General features: G+C 42.0%; 1 protein-coding gene across 5 annotated transcripts in view; it reads left to right on the top strand.

Moving 5' to 3' along the window:
• Positions 1-9,436: 9,436 nt before the first annotated feature.
• The window catches only part of WNK3 (WNK lysine deficient protein kinase 3), a 174,471-nt gene continuing 169,353 nt past the window's right edge, over positions 9,437-14,554 (top strand). For 2 of the 5 annotated variants that reach the window (XM_081565484.1, XM_081565479.1), the window contains exon 1: positions 9,437-9,622. The gene's annotated coding sequence lies outside the window, so the exon portion shown is untranslated. Of the gene's footprint in view, positions 9,756-10,261; positions 10,441-10,487; positions 10,574-14,554 lie in introns of those variants that run through there. The other 3 variants (XM_081565483.1, XM_081565481.1, XM_081565482.1) reach the window with 3 other exon arrangements.

The following is a 14,554-nucleotide window of genomic DNA, read 5'->3' as shown; positions in this document are numbered from 1 at the left end:
AAGGGGAAGGTCAAGATAGAGATATGCCAAAGTAGAGATCCTATGGCAATAGCTTTTAACCTCTGAAGTTCTACTCCTAAGAGAGAGATTCAATTCTGTGTTCCTAAACCTTATCATAAGTCCTCCATTTTGGGAGTAGAGGAATAAAGGAAGCTTGAATTTTCCCCACCAACCCAAGGAAGTTACAAACTTCAAATATGCAAGCAAGTCTTTGCTTTCACCTAGAAGGTCCTTCCCCATCGTCTTGGCCTGTCTAGATCTTACCAATCTTTCAAGGCCCACATCAATGTTGCTTCAGTCTGATCTCCCATAACTCCCTATAGCTATTTCTAAGTTGATACCTGTTTATAGCACACATTACTTTCTACTTTGTATTAGGGTTATTTAGTTTCACAGGAGGTTTCCAGATTTTATACATTTGACTTTTATAACATCTGCACAGTCATACATTATATATTAACATACTTAAACCATCTTCTTTGGACTAAATTTGGACTTGAATACATCAGACAAATATTTCAAGCTATTGCCTGCTAGCCAACCCTCCAGTTATGACAACAAAGCCATCATGGTAGAGCAAATTTTGCAGTGATTCAAATATTTTATTACATTTTCTCTTATTATTTTATATAAAATACAAATGGAAAGCCAAAAAAAGTGAAAGAACTAATACCATAAAATATACAAAGTCTAGTAACACTATACACATCAAAAGCAACATGTTTTTGCTGAGACTCTTGAGATAAGCATATTAGAGCATCTGGTCAAGAGGATTCAATTGTGAAAGAAAAGAACAAGGTAAAAGAATATGTACAGATGAGTGAAAATACATCACTGAAAATTGAGTCCAAATGGTACAATGTAATGATGAAGGAAAAGGATAAATTTTTAAGTTTTGGATTGGGAATCAGTATAGATTACTACTGATATATACGGGATTCCAGAATAAGAGAAGGTCACAGCTCCACGGAGCTATTGATCAGGATACAACTTGCTATATACAGTAGTATCAAATGAAAAAAGAAGGCCGGTTTTCCAATTCCACTGATTTGCCAAGAGGGTTGAAAAGACACTTTAAAGTTCACATGAAAATTCCCTGCTCAATCGTTTGAAAGCCATTATCAACAAGTCCATCTTCCTAACATTAAAGCCAAAACTGTTAAAATAAATAAATAAATAAAATAAAACCAAAACTGTTAAAAAACTAATGGCCAAACACTTAAAAAATTTGTTGGAGATTATAAAACCACAGATCTTTTTTCGGGCCCCTGACTAAACTGTAAGCTCAAATGCTGGGACTTGGGCTTCTGTCCTGGGTTCTCGGGGCTTCCCAGGTGGCTCAGTGGGTAAAGAATCTGCCTGCAATGCAGGAGACACAGGCAGACGCACATTTGATCCCTAGGTTGGGAAGATTCCCTGGAGGAGGGCATGGCAACCCACTCCAGTATTCTTGCCTGGAGGATCCCATGGACAGAGGAGCCTGGTGGGCTGCAGTTCATAGGTAGCAAAGAGTCAGACATGACTGTAGCGACTAAGCACACATGCATGCACCTAGGTTTTTGTTGTGGTCCTTTAACGGACCGGAACCTGGGGGTACAGAGTTGACGATAAGAAATTGAAAGAAGGAAGAAAAGAGGCTGATATTCCCTGGTTTACACAGTATGTCAATATTCAACACATTGTGGGCATATATCTACTGTCTTACAAGATAGCCTTTTCAGCAGAGATAGGGATCAAAAAATCTTACAAGTTATCCAGGAAGCCTTGAGGCTAGAATAATTCTCAAGAGAGGGGATTGTAAAAGTTACCTTCCATATCAGCAGGGAAGAGAGTTGTAAACTGCTACTTTTCACCATATGGAAAGGCTACTTTCCATATGAATGGGATACATAAAGTCCTATTATTCCTGAGAGCTGGCTTGCCAGCCCTCTGGCACCTGCATTCAGGGGCTGTTAAGGAATGTAGGATTTATGCAAGACCGAAAACAGCACACAGGAAGCTTCCTGTTAAATGCTTCCTTACAGGTTCTTACCTTAAGTTGAACACAGAGTGTGTTAAATTAATGAATGTAATAAATAAATAAGCCTGAGCCTCATTATTTTCCAGCAAATAATTGCTGAGGTCCACAGAAGAGATGTCACAGTGTTTTTTAGTTGTATTTATATTTTTAAAATTTTGATTCGAAAATAGTTGCTTAACAATGTTGTGTTAGTTTCTACTGTACAGCAAAGTGAATCAGCTATATATATACACATATCCCCTATCTTTTGGATTTCCTTCTCATTTAGGTCACCACAGAGCACTGAGTAGAGTTCCCTGTCCTATTCAGTAGGTTCTCATTAGTTATCTATTTTAAGTATCAATAGTGTATATATGTCAATCCCAAATTCCCAGTCCATCACACCCTGCCCTCCCCCTTGTATCCATATGTGTGTTTTCTATGTCTGTGTTGCTATTTCTGCTTTGTAAATAAGATTGTCTACATCAATTTTTTCAGACTCCACATATATGCATTAATATACCATATTTTTCTCTTTCTGACTTACTTCACTCTGTATAACTGTCTTGAGGTCCATCCACGTCTCTACAAATGACCCAATTTCATTCCCTTTCATGGCTGAGAGATAACACAGTTCTTGAAACAGAATGCTTTCAAATGTAAGATTTACTTGTGAAGGGAGCTTCTGTTGCCAATAGGTTATATTGTTTCCAACAAGAAGTCTGCTATCATCCTTACCATTGTTCTGTACATTAAGTATCATTTTTTTAAACAAGCTGCTTTAAGATTTTTATCACTGGTTTTAAGCAATTTGGTTATGACATGCCTTAGGGTAGTTTTCTGAATGTTTATTCTGCTCGTGTTTTTTTAAGCTTCCTGGATCTGTGGTTTTCTAATTTTCAGCAAAGTGGGAAAATTTTCAGCCAACAATTTTTCAAATATTTTTTCTTACCCTCCCTCTCTTTTTGAAACTTCAATTGCATGTATATTAAGGCCCCCTGAAGTTGTTGCACAGCTCACTAAAGCTCTGTTCATTTTTTTTTATCTTTTCCCCCTTCTGTGTCTTTAATTTTGGATAGTTTCTATAGCTATGTTTTCAAGTTCATTAATCTTTTCTTCTACAATGTCCAATGTTGAAGAAAATCTTTTAAGAAACTTGTTTTTTTGAAAAGATACTTTATATGTAGAGCAATGATAAAATGATAGCAGACTTCTTGCTGGAAACAATATAACCTACTGAGAACAGAAGTTCCCTTCACAAGTAGGCCTTATGCTTACAAGTAGGCCTTATGCTTACAAGTAGGCCTTATGCTTATAAGCATTTTACTTTCAAGAACTGTGTTATCTCTTCTGTGGATGTCAGAATATTTTGTTGGAAAATAATGAGGCTATTAATCCCCTCCATTGTATTTTTCATTTCAGACAATGACTTTTCTATCCCTAGAAGTTCAATTTGGGTCCTTTAAAAAATCTTCCATCTTTCTCCTTAACATGCTCACTCTTCTCTCTACCTTCTTCAACATATAAAACATATTTATAATAGCTGTTTTAATGTCCTTTTCAATTAATTTTCTCATTGTTTCATTTCTGGGTTTCTTTCTATTGATTGATTTCTCCATATTGGTTGCATTTTTCTGCTATTGAGCAAGCCTGATCATTTTTTTTTTATTGAATCCCAGACATTGTGAGAAAAGGAAAGATACATCCATCAGAATGCAGAGTTCCAAAGAATAGCAAGGAGAGATAAGAAAGCCTTCCTCAGTGATCAATGCAAAGAAATAGAGGAAAACAATAGAATGGGAAAGACTAGGGATCACTTCAAGAAAATTAGAGATACCAAGGGAACATTTCATGCAAAGATGGGCACAATAAAGGACAGAAATGGCATGAACCTAACAGAAGCAGAAGAGATTAACAAGAAGTGGCAAGAATATACAAAAGAACTATACAAAAAAAGTCTCAATGACCCAGATAACTAGAGCCAGACATGCTGGAGTGCAAAGTCAAGTGGGCCTTAGGAAGCATCATTACAAACAAAGCTAGTGGAGGTGATTGAATTCCAGTTGAGCTATTTCAAATCCTAAAAGATGATGTTGTGAAAGTGCTGTACTCAATATGCCAGCAAATGTGGAAAACTCAGCAGTGGTCACAGGACTGGGAAAGGTCAGTTTTCATTCCAATCCCAAAGAAGGACAATGCCAAAGAATGTCCAAGCTACTGCACAATTGCACTCATTTAACATGCTAACAAAGTAATGTTCAAAATTCTCTAAGCTAGGCTTCAACAGTATGTGAACCGAGAATTTCCAGGTGTTCAAGCTGGAATTAGAAAAGGCAGAGGATCCAGAAATCAAATTGCCAACATCCATTGGATCATAGAAAAAGCAAGAGAATTCCAGAAAAACATCTACTTCTGCCTCATTGACTATGCTAAAGCTTTTGACTGTGTGGATCACAACAAACTGTGGAAAATTCTTCAAGAGATGAGAATACCAGACCACCTGACATGCCTACTGAGAAATCTGTACACAGGTCAAGAAGCAACAGTTAGAACCAGACATGGAACAATGGACTGGTTCAAAATTGAGAAAGGAGTATGTCAAAGCTGTATATTCTCACCCTGCTTATTTAACTTATATGCAGAGTACATTATGCAAAATGGCAGGCTAGATGAATCACAAGCTGGAATCAGATTGCCAGGAGAAACATCAATAACTTCAGACACGCAGATGACGCCATTCTAAAGGCAGAAAGCAAAGAAAAACTAAAGAGCCTCTTGATAAAGGTGAAAGAGGAGAGTGAAAAAGCTGGCTTAGAACTCGACATTCAAAAAACTAAGATTGAGGCATCTGGTCCCATCACTTCATGGCAAATACACAGGGAAAATGGAAACAGTTGAGATTTTATTTTCTTGGGCTCCAAAATCACTGCAGATGGTGATTGCAGCCATGAAATTAAAAGACCCTTGAACCTTGGAAGAAAAGCTATGACAAACCTAGACAGCATACAAACCTAGACAAAGGTTTGTGTAGTCAAAGCTATGGTTTTTTCAGTAGTCATGCACAAATGTGAGAGTTGGACCATAAAGAAGGCTGAGCATTGAATTGATGCTTTTGAACTGTGGTGCTGGAGAAGACTTGGACAGCAAGGAGATCAAACCAGTCAATCCCAAAGGAAATAAACCCTGAATATTCATTGGAAGGACTGATGCTGAAGCTTAAGCTCCTATACTTTGGCCACCTGATGTGAAGAGCCAACTCACTGAAAAAGACACTGATGCTGGGAAAGATTGAGGGCAGGAGGAGAAGGGGGCAGCAGAAGATGAGATGGTTAGATGACATCATTGACTCAACAGACATGAGTTTGAGCAAACTCTGGGAGATAGTGAAGGACAGGGAAGGCTGGCATGCTGCAGTCCATGGGGTAGCAGATAGTCAGATTCAACTTAGTGACTGAACAACAACAACAATATGGATTGGGCTTCCCAGGTGGCTCAGTGGTAAATAATCCATACGCCAATGCAGGAGACACAAAAGATGTGGGTTTAATCCCTGGGTCAGGAAGATTCCCTGTAGAAGGAAGTGGCAACCCACTCCAGTATTCTTGCCTGGGAAATCCCAAGGATAGAGGAGCCTGGCAGTCTACAATCCATGAAATCACAAAGAGTCAGACATGACTGAGCACACAAACACACACACACACACACATGACCTAGGGCACATAAGGGAAGATTGTGTTTAGGAGATCAGACTCCATTGTAAGCCTTGAGAAATTACACTGTCCAATCTGAAAGGTGGAGTGCTTCTAAGTTAGTCACTATGCCAAAGATAACTGCTCATTTCTGAGGTCATTGCTGTTGTTTAGTCACTAAGTTGTGTCTAATTCTTTGTGACCCCATGGACTGTAGTCTGCCAAGGTTCTCTGTCCTTGGGATTTCCCAGGCAAGAATACTGGAGAGGGTTGCCATTTCTTTCTCCGGGGGATCTTCCTGACCCAAGGATCGAACCTGCATCTCCTGCATTGGTAGGCAGATTCTGTACCACTGAGCCACCAGGGAAGCCCACTCATTTCTGAGGTAGGTATGCTTATTCTTCCTCAGGGGACACTAAACTTGTGCTGGAGGAAGGAGAGCCTCCTGGGAGGACATTAACATACCCTAGATGATCCAGGTGAGAAACTCCCCGGGTGCCAAGGCTTGCCTGAAGAAAAGATCACCCAGGCATCCATGCTCTGGGAGGAGGCATCTGGATGACAAGTAAATTTTCTTTGCTGACATGCTACCATTTAATTGAAGGAGAATGTGCTGCAATATTATTTTGAGATATAAATGGATTTTTTCTTTCCCCCCTTTCTATTTTCTCTCATCTCCCCTAAAGTAGTCACCTTTGTGGTGTATCTCAGGGGAGGGAGGTGGAAAAGCAGGAAAACAAATACTCTGCCAGTCTCTGACTTTCATGTTCCAAAAGTGTAATCCCTAGGGAAGGTGGATTGGGTGCAGGTGCAGAGACAAGTATCTGAGCCAGGAAACTAGAAGGGAGAAAGATTTGCATTAGCTTAATAAAAAGATTTTTCTTTTCCTTACTCCCTTCTTCTTGGGGTGAATGATGCAGAGAGAGAGCACTCTCTGTGAGCTCAAGCAGCATATACTTTGAGAAGCAACACTTGGTTGGCATGAAGACTCAACAGAGAAAGAGCTGTGTAAAATGTCTAGGTAGATGGAATAGCAAGTGACCCTGGCATTGAGTTCTGTGCCCCCAAGTGTGAAAGAGATGTTGGAGAGGACACAGCGCCTGAAAAATTCCATGTGGGCAGAGGGTTTAGCAGTTACTGACAGGATCTAAGGACTTCGAAGCATATACCTTTACTGTACCCCCTTGCTTGGGTACTACGTAAGACCCCTAAACTATAGCATCACCTGGGATAAGGGAAAAGAACAAGAATGACATATTGTTTTCCCAAAAATCTGGTCAAAGGAGGGCTAAGGATCAGAAACTGAGTTCCAAAAAGAGTCACTACTCTACTCAAGGCTGTAGTAGTCAGCTAAACTTTGATGTTCATCTTAGTTCTATCTTGTTGGTTGAGGAGTTACCATCTGTGTGGTAGAGAGGAGATCAGCACCTAGTAGGGCCATGAAACTAACCCCCATCCCCAACCCTGTGGGATGCTGGGTTCAAAAAATAGTTCCTGTAAAGCCTTTGCTAATTTCTTGGCACCAGAGCCTTCAGACAAGATAAACTAGATTATTGGAAGGATGTTTTCCTGGAATAATGTAAAGCCAAATTACAAGTGGTCAATATGAATTAAATTTTCTATCTGGTGAATGGAAACATCACAAATGCCATTGGAGAGTAAGTGGAAACCAGTGGATCAGAAAGGAATGGTCCCTGCCATACATTGCTGACTAGCTATAATTGCCCACTCCCCTTTCTGCTTATGGTGGCATTTGTGCTGAGTTATGGACACGTTTTTTCAAACAGAAGAGCACATCTGTCAATAAAAGGTCTAAATTGAGAAGGGCCTGTATTTGGAATGGGAAGCAGACTTAAATTTGATTTTCTAATTTCTGAGATTTGTAAAATTCATACTATTTCATAGTCGTTTAGCAAATGTTTGACTGAAGAAGAGGACCTTTGAAGAAGGGTTCACATCTGAGCAGGTTGACGGGCTAACACACAAGGTTCAGAAACAAATGAAGAGGAGCAGGCCACAACTGAGGGAAGTACCTGTTGATTTTCCTAAAGGTGGACAGATGTGTGTGGTGGTGGGAGTAAGGTGACATTGAGAAATAAAAGGAAAAGGGCACAAGTTTGTAGTTACCATCTCAGTGGGAGTTAGGACCTACAAAAGCTTGAAATAACTTGGTAACCTTTGATACTGCCCTTTGGTGGTATTGGCTATACTTCCTGTTTTCCCTATGTGCTGTCTGTGTGTGCTAAGTCACTTCAGTCGTGTCTGACTCTGTGCGACCCTATGGACTATATAGCCCATCCGGCTCCTCTGATCATGGGCTTCTCCAGGCAAGAATACTGGAGTGGGTTGCCGTGCCCAGCGATCCGCGTCTCTTATGTATCCTGCATTGGCAGGCAGGTTCTTTACTAGCGCCACCTGGGAAGCCCCATACTAGTCACTAATTCAACAGGGAAAAGGAACTATCTTCAGGGACAGTGAGGGAAGACAGAGTTTGGGAGACCCCATCCGTTCTACAGCTAATTTGGAATGCAGAGACCTTTCAGGTGTGATTGCACTATTTGAAAAATCACATCTTGCTCTTTCAATTTTAGCTACGGGTGGAATAGCTGAACCTCATAGTCCTGAATTTAGTTCCCTCAGAGTCTCCCTCCCTTGTCAAAAATGGAAAGGGGGTGGATTTATTAAGGGCACACACGGGTCTGATTTCCTTACATGTTCTGGCAATACTATGATTAATAAGTGACCTTCAAGATGAAAGGTGCAAAGACAAGAAACAAGGGCTACAAGGTCTCCCATCATTCCACTCCCTTTGGACTTTGGAAACCTCAGTTAAATTTATTTATTTTTTTAAGAGCTGAAAAAGGCTGAGGTTCTGAGGTGTACAGTACAAAAAAGAAAATGGTGGAGAGGAGAGATTAGTACAGCTCTGTGATGGGGCCCCGAGGTTGGGCATTTGAAAATATTAGCCTGGAATTTTCCACACAGCCTCCTACCCTCAGGGCATCCTGCTAAAGCTTGAGGGGCATTCAGAAAGAAATCCCGCCCTTTAGGAGCTTTCTTCAGGGTCTCTGATACTAGATGTAACTTGAGGGATTGAAAATTTCATGGGATCTGGAGTGAACACACCTGGGTTGAAGTTCTGACTCTTCCATACATAGTTATGCGAACTTGAGCAAGTCATTTCCATTTTCCCCTCCTGAGCCTCAGTTTCCTCCTCTGGAGAGTCAGGATTGCTCACGTGAGAGTGACAGAAACAATTCTGTATTGCACTTGATACAGTGCAGGAAGCAGTTCTTAGATAAAGTCACTGCGCGGAGGTTAACCTGCTGTGAAAGCTCAAAGAAGGGAGCAGTCACTAACAACTAACTAGTGAATCTGGGAGGTGGACTGTAGGAGACGATGAGAGCCAGCCTCGGGGGGAGGTGGCCTTTTCGCATGCGCGCAATCTTGAAGCCTGGCCGAGCAGCGAGGGGGAGTGGCCAGGTTTCTGAGGGGTTGCTATGGCACCGAGGGGCCAGGAGAGGTTAACTGAACCCTTAAAACATTCTTCCCTCCCCCACTCTCCGCTGCCTCGGCCGAGGGCCATTGTTCCCAGCAAAATGGTGTCAGTAATCCCCCTCTTGGACAGAGGCCTAAGTAAGGCTGAGGTGGGAGTGGGAATGGAGGTGGGAACAAAAACTACAATTCCCAGGGTACACCGCACCCGCCCGCGAGGCGCAGGGCACGTGCCCAGGCCTAGCGGTTACATGCCGTCAAAAATCCGTTTCATAGCTTCCCTTTCCCATCCCTGCTTTCGTGGTTGCCCAGCCCCCGCGCGCGCGCACTGCGGTCCTGGAGGGTAGGGGGGACATGCTATGGCTATTGCCGTCGCAGCGTAATCGGGAGACCGGTATTTGTAAATCTGTGCTTCGACTTCTAATCCCGAAGCCGGCAGGTATGGGTCTCGCGAGAAAAGTCGAGAGTTAGAAAAAAGGGAGTTAGGGGTGGCGGGTGAAAAGATGCTGGCGAGTACCACATCTCGGCCGAGCGACCGCATTTAGAGGCATGTGGAGAACTGAGAATGGGCGGTGGGTATCTAGGAAGAAGTGTGTGCTTGGATTCTTTCTTTCGAGGGGAAGAGGGTAAAGCAGCCGTGGAGAGCTTTTGAACACACAGGAGATGTCACGCGTGGCTCCTCACAGATTTTCTTTTTGGAAAAGAGCGAAGCCTTTTTCTTGACGAGCATCGCTCTCTCCCGCTGCGCTGAGGAGAGCGGGAGAGGAGTGCGCACGCTCTAGTAGGGTAGCCACTCGGCACCTCGCTACGATAGGGGCAGTTCGGAGTTGGGGCTGCTCCGTCTGCTTTCTCCGCCCCTCCCCCCTCCTTTCTTCCCCTCCCTTCCTCGCCCCCCTCCGTCCCCCTCTCCTCTATCTGAATTCCCTGACAGGAGTACGCGTGCGCCTGCTCAGCTCCTGGGCAAGCGCGAGCTTGGGCTCGTACCCCGCTCCCTTAACCCCGCCCGCTCTTTACCTACCAGCGGTAGCTGGCCGGGTGGGCTCGCGCTGAGACGCTCGCGCGCGCACGCGCACACAACGCGGAGCGGAGCGCGAGACATCGAGGAGGGGAGTAAGAAGCATCTGAGGAGGCGACAGAGGAGGCGGTTTGTGTGTATCTGCGTGTTCCACGGTGTGGCTACTCCAGGGGCAAGCGGAGGCTTGAAAGAGGGCGAGGGAGAAGCGAAAAGAGTCTCCCTCAGCGAGAGCCTCTAATCTGGTGAGGGTCCCGAGCCGGCCGGGACGGTGGGAGTGAGGGAGGAGGCCGGGGGGCGTGTCTGGGATCCGGCTGTGAGATGAATGGGCCGGGGATGAATGGAGGGGAGGCAGCGGCGACCAAGAGTCTGTTCAGAGTAAGCGCGTTAGTGGGGGGCGGTTTGACCGAGGCAGGGTTATTGCAGTCGCCGAGACGTGTGGGACGAGGCCCGGCTCGGGTCGTTAAGAGTTGTCGGAGCTGCTTTCGGTGTGAGCCAACAGGCTGAGAGGAAAATTCGGAGGGGGAAAGTGGGGAAGGGCAGGTTTGAGGTTGAGGTACATTTTTTTTTTTTTTTTTGTCATTTTCGTTGAGGAGTGGCAACTTTGGGAGTCGATGGGAGACTAGGGGACGGGGTGGGGGGAAGGTGAGTCGGTTACGTGAGGGGACCGGATGATGGTTGGCAAAAAACTGAGTGATCATTTAAGTGGGATTGGGGCTATTGAAAGCGAGGATCGCGTCGGGTTTTGGAAGTTGAGTTTCAGTGTATGAGGGAAAGTGAATTTAGTTTAGAGATTCAGTTGATGTGTGAAGGTCGATGGGACTGTATTCTTGTGAGGAATGCTGCTGGCTGGTTGTGTTAATGGGTTAGGTTCAAGGAGACTGAGAGGTGTTACTTGGGAACGGTGTGTTCTGTGACTGGTCGGATGGGAAGGAGATGGTATGGTGAGGTTAGTATGAAAGTAGTGAGTGTACTGTACCTTACGAGGTTTTATTTGTCTAGTTAAGAATGGTTGAAACATTTATGTAGTGTGTTGTGGGTGGAAATCCTGCACGTGTGTATCTCCCTATCTTGAGAGTTGATAGACCTTGTTAAAATGAGATTGAACCCTCAAAACAGATGCAAATGGTATGGCTATTACTTCTTAAGAGTTACTGTGGACTGAAGCAATTTTATGATAAATAGCCTTTAAGTTGTGACAATCTTCTGTATAGTGATGATTGCACTCAATTTGGGGAGGCATTCTTACCTGTTTTTCATCTGTAGTAAATTGTAATACCAAGAGAACTTTTAAAGAGGTCTCCGTATATAACAACAAAGCAGTAGATGTCTTCTAGACAGTCTCTATCGTTTGGGTTGATGAATTTAAAAATTGTTTTAAAGTCAGCACTCCAAAGGAGAGATACCTTGCATTAAATGATAGCTAAAATACCGATTTTGAATGCTAAAATAATTATACGTGATTTTTTCCATTAATCTGAATTTACCTTGTTTGAAAATTGACACTTTTTGGCATGAGTTTAAATCACTGCAGATTAGTTGGACATGCTGTTCTCTAAATTCATATCTTCTGGTAAGGGTGTCTTGTGATGGGCTCATTCTGTTCTGGGTCAAGATTAATAGTTTCTAACTTTTCATGCTTACTTTTTACAAACTCTAACGACATATTCATTTATCTTGGAAATGTTGCAAATTTGAGAACTTTCCCATGCCCTTTTTCTTTTATTCTGCTCTGATGTTGAAAAGAGTGTAATCCTTGTTTTGACTACCCAGAGTTTAAAAAGTTATGATTAAATGAATACTTAGTATACTAAGCAGTAGAATAAAAGTATAAAAGCACCATGAAAGCCTGGAAATGTTGCACTAACTCTGGCAGGCAAGCTGGTCTCCCAGTTTCAAACTAGATGTTCGTGGAGTGGAACAACATTCAAGTATTGAGGCAGGAAAGTGTAAGCATGGTATATTTGGGGAATGGAATGAGATAAGGCTGGAATCTCAGGTTGAGGCTGGAGTGAAGGACTACCCTGCAGAGAGTTAGGAGCCTTTGACTATTTACCAAGGAGTGAATAGCATAAGCAGATTTGTGGTGTTCATCTCTCTGGCTTTGCTTCTGATCCCCCCTCCCCCGAATCTGGAATTCTCTCTCTCTCCCTCCCATTAAATTTTAATTCATTCTTTTTATACTGACCTCTGTCATTATTCATGAAAGCCTTTCCTGTTCCCCCATTTTTCCTTTTCCCAGCATCCTCCATCAGGCTAGGTTAGGTGCCCCTCTTTAGTGGTCCTATCACACCTTGTACATATTTTTATTACTGTACTTCTTTTGGGAAGCAGGCAGGAAAGTTATTTTCCTTTTTGTACCTGAGAGAGAAAACAAGGCTCAGAAAAATAAGACTCACCCTAGAAGTAAGTGGTCAATCCTGGAGTTCGGACTTCTAGGCCAATGTTGATCCCCGTATCACAAGTCTACATTCATTGATGTAATTATTCTATAGAGTTTAAGGAGTTAAATTTTTGTAATGTGGACTTTAACTTTCTTCCCTAGGGGAATTTCCTTTCATTTAGGTGTCTTTCACTTAGCCAGGAAATGGTAAAGCCAATGGTTGCCCAGAATCAAAGTAGTCAGAAGTAAACATGAGAACTGTTATATTACTATTAAATTTCTAGTCCGATAATTTACTTAAAAATAAGGGAGGGGCTAAATTTTTGTGTGTATGTTTGTGTGTGAAGGGGGAGGGGTAGTGTGTAAGAAAAATCCCTTCCTTCCTCACTCTCCCATCCTAGTATAAGTAGACCAGATCTGTTGGCAGATATACTTGATTATGTCTCATGGCTAAAAACCAGAATACTTTCAGAGGGATGAGTCTTTTCCATTTTTGTTTGAGATCATAAAGTTTATGGTACTGTTAGGAGATATTTGATGACTGTAAGGGACATCTATAAAGGCATTCATACAGAAATTCCCAAAATTTCAAAGTAGAATTTGATGCCAGTTTTTTTAAAAAAAATATTTATTTGTTTTATTTTTGGCTGTGATGGGTCTTCGTTGCTTTCTCTAGTTGCAGTGAGCAGGGGCTACTCTATGTTGCAGTGCAAGGGCTTCTCATTGTGGTGGCTTCTCATTTGGGGCACTGGCTCTAGGTGCACGGGCTTCAGTAGTTGCAGCATGCGAGTTCAGTAGTTGTGGCACATGGGGTTAGTTGCTCTGTGGCATGTGGAATCTTCCTGGACCAGGGATCAAACCCGTGTCCCCTGCATTGGCCAGCAGATTGCCATCCACTTTGCCACCAGCGAAGTCCTGATGCCAGTTTTAATTGTTTTGGTAGAGCTTGTTATGAGATATTTGGTTTGGAAAATGTTGAGATTAACTTACTGCAAAAGTGAACCTTTATTGCCCCTTTCTTCAAGGAATATATTATTTTTTTCATGAACTTTTTAGAAAATAGAAATGAAGAAATTTTCTGTTTTAACCTTATAACTTTCTATTGTGATAAAATTCACATAACATAAAATTTACTATTTTGGAGTGTAGAATTGTTAATTGCATTAACTACCTTAATGATGTTGCATATATAGTTCCAAAACATTTTCATCACCCCAAAAGGAAAGCCTATGCTCATTAGGTATTCACTCCCCATTCCTCTTTTCCCCCAGTCCTTGGTCACCACTCATCTCCAGTCTTTATGGATTTTTCTATTCTGGATATTTCATATAAATGGAATCATATAATACATAGCCTTTTGTGTCTGGCTTCTTTCACTTTGCATATTTTTGAGATTCACTCATATTGTGGCATGTATCAGTACTTCATTCTTTTTTATGGTTGAATAATATTCCATTGTACGGATATACTACATTTTGTTTATTCAAAATGTACATTTGGCATCTTTCTCCCTTTTGGCTTTTGTGAACAATGATGGTATGAATATTTGTGTACAAGTTTTTGTTTGAACACCTGCTTTCAATTCTTTTGGGTATGTACAGGGTTATATGGTAATTCTATGTTTAACTTGTTAAGGAACCATCAAACTGTTTTCCACAGTGGCTGCACCATTTACACCCCCAATGTATAAGAGTTCTAATTTTTTCACCTCTTCCCCAGCATTTGTTACTTTCAGATTTTGTGTTTGTGTGTGTGTGTGTGTGTGTGTGTGTGTATGTTTGTGTTTTATGGCCATCTAGTGGATGTGTTGTGATATCTCATTGTGGTTTTGATTCCCATTTTACTAATAACTAGTGCTGTGGAGCATCTTTTCATGTGCTCTTATCTATTTAAATTTCTTCCTTTGAGAAATGTCTAAGTCCTTGCTCATTTTTACATTTGGTTGTTTATCTTTTTATTGTTGAGTTGTAAGAGTT

Source organism: Giraffa tippelskirchi, chromosome X (assembly GCF_054371585.1).
Source record: "Giraffa tippelskirchi isolate mGirTip1 chromosome X, T2T-mGirTip1v1.2.pri, whole genome shotgun sequence".
In the NCBI taxonomy this organism is placed as follows: Eukaryota; Metazoa; Chordata; class Mammalia; order Artiodactyla; family Giraffidae; genus Giraffa; species Giraffa tippelskirchi.
Note: the sequence above shows the minus strand (reverse complement) of the source record. Positions and strands in the feature narration are given on the sequence as shown.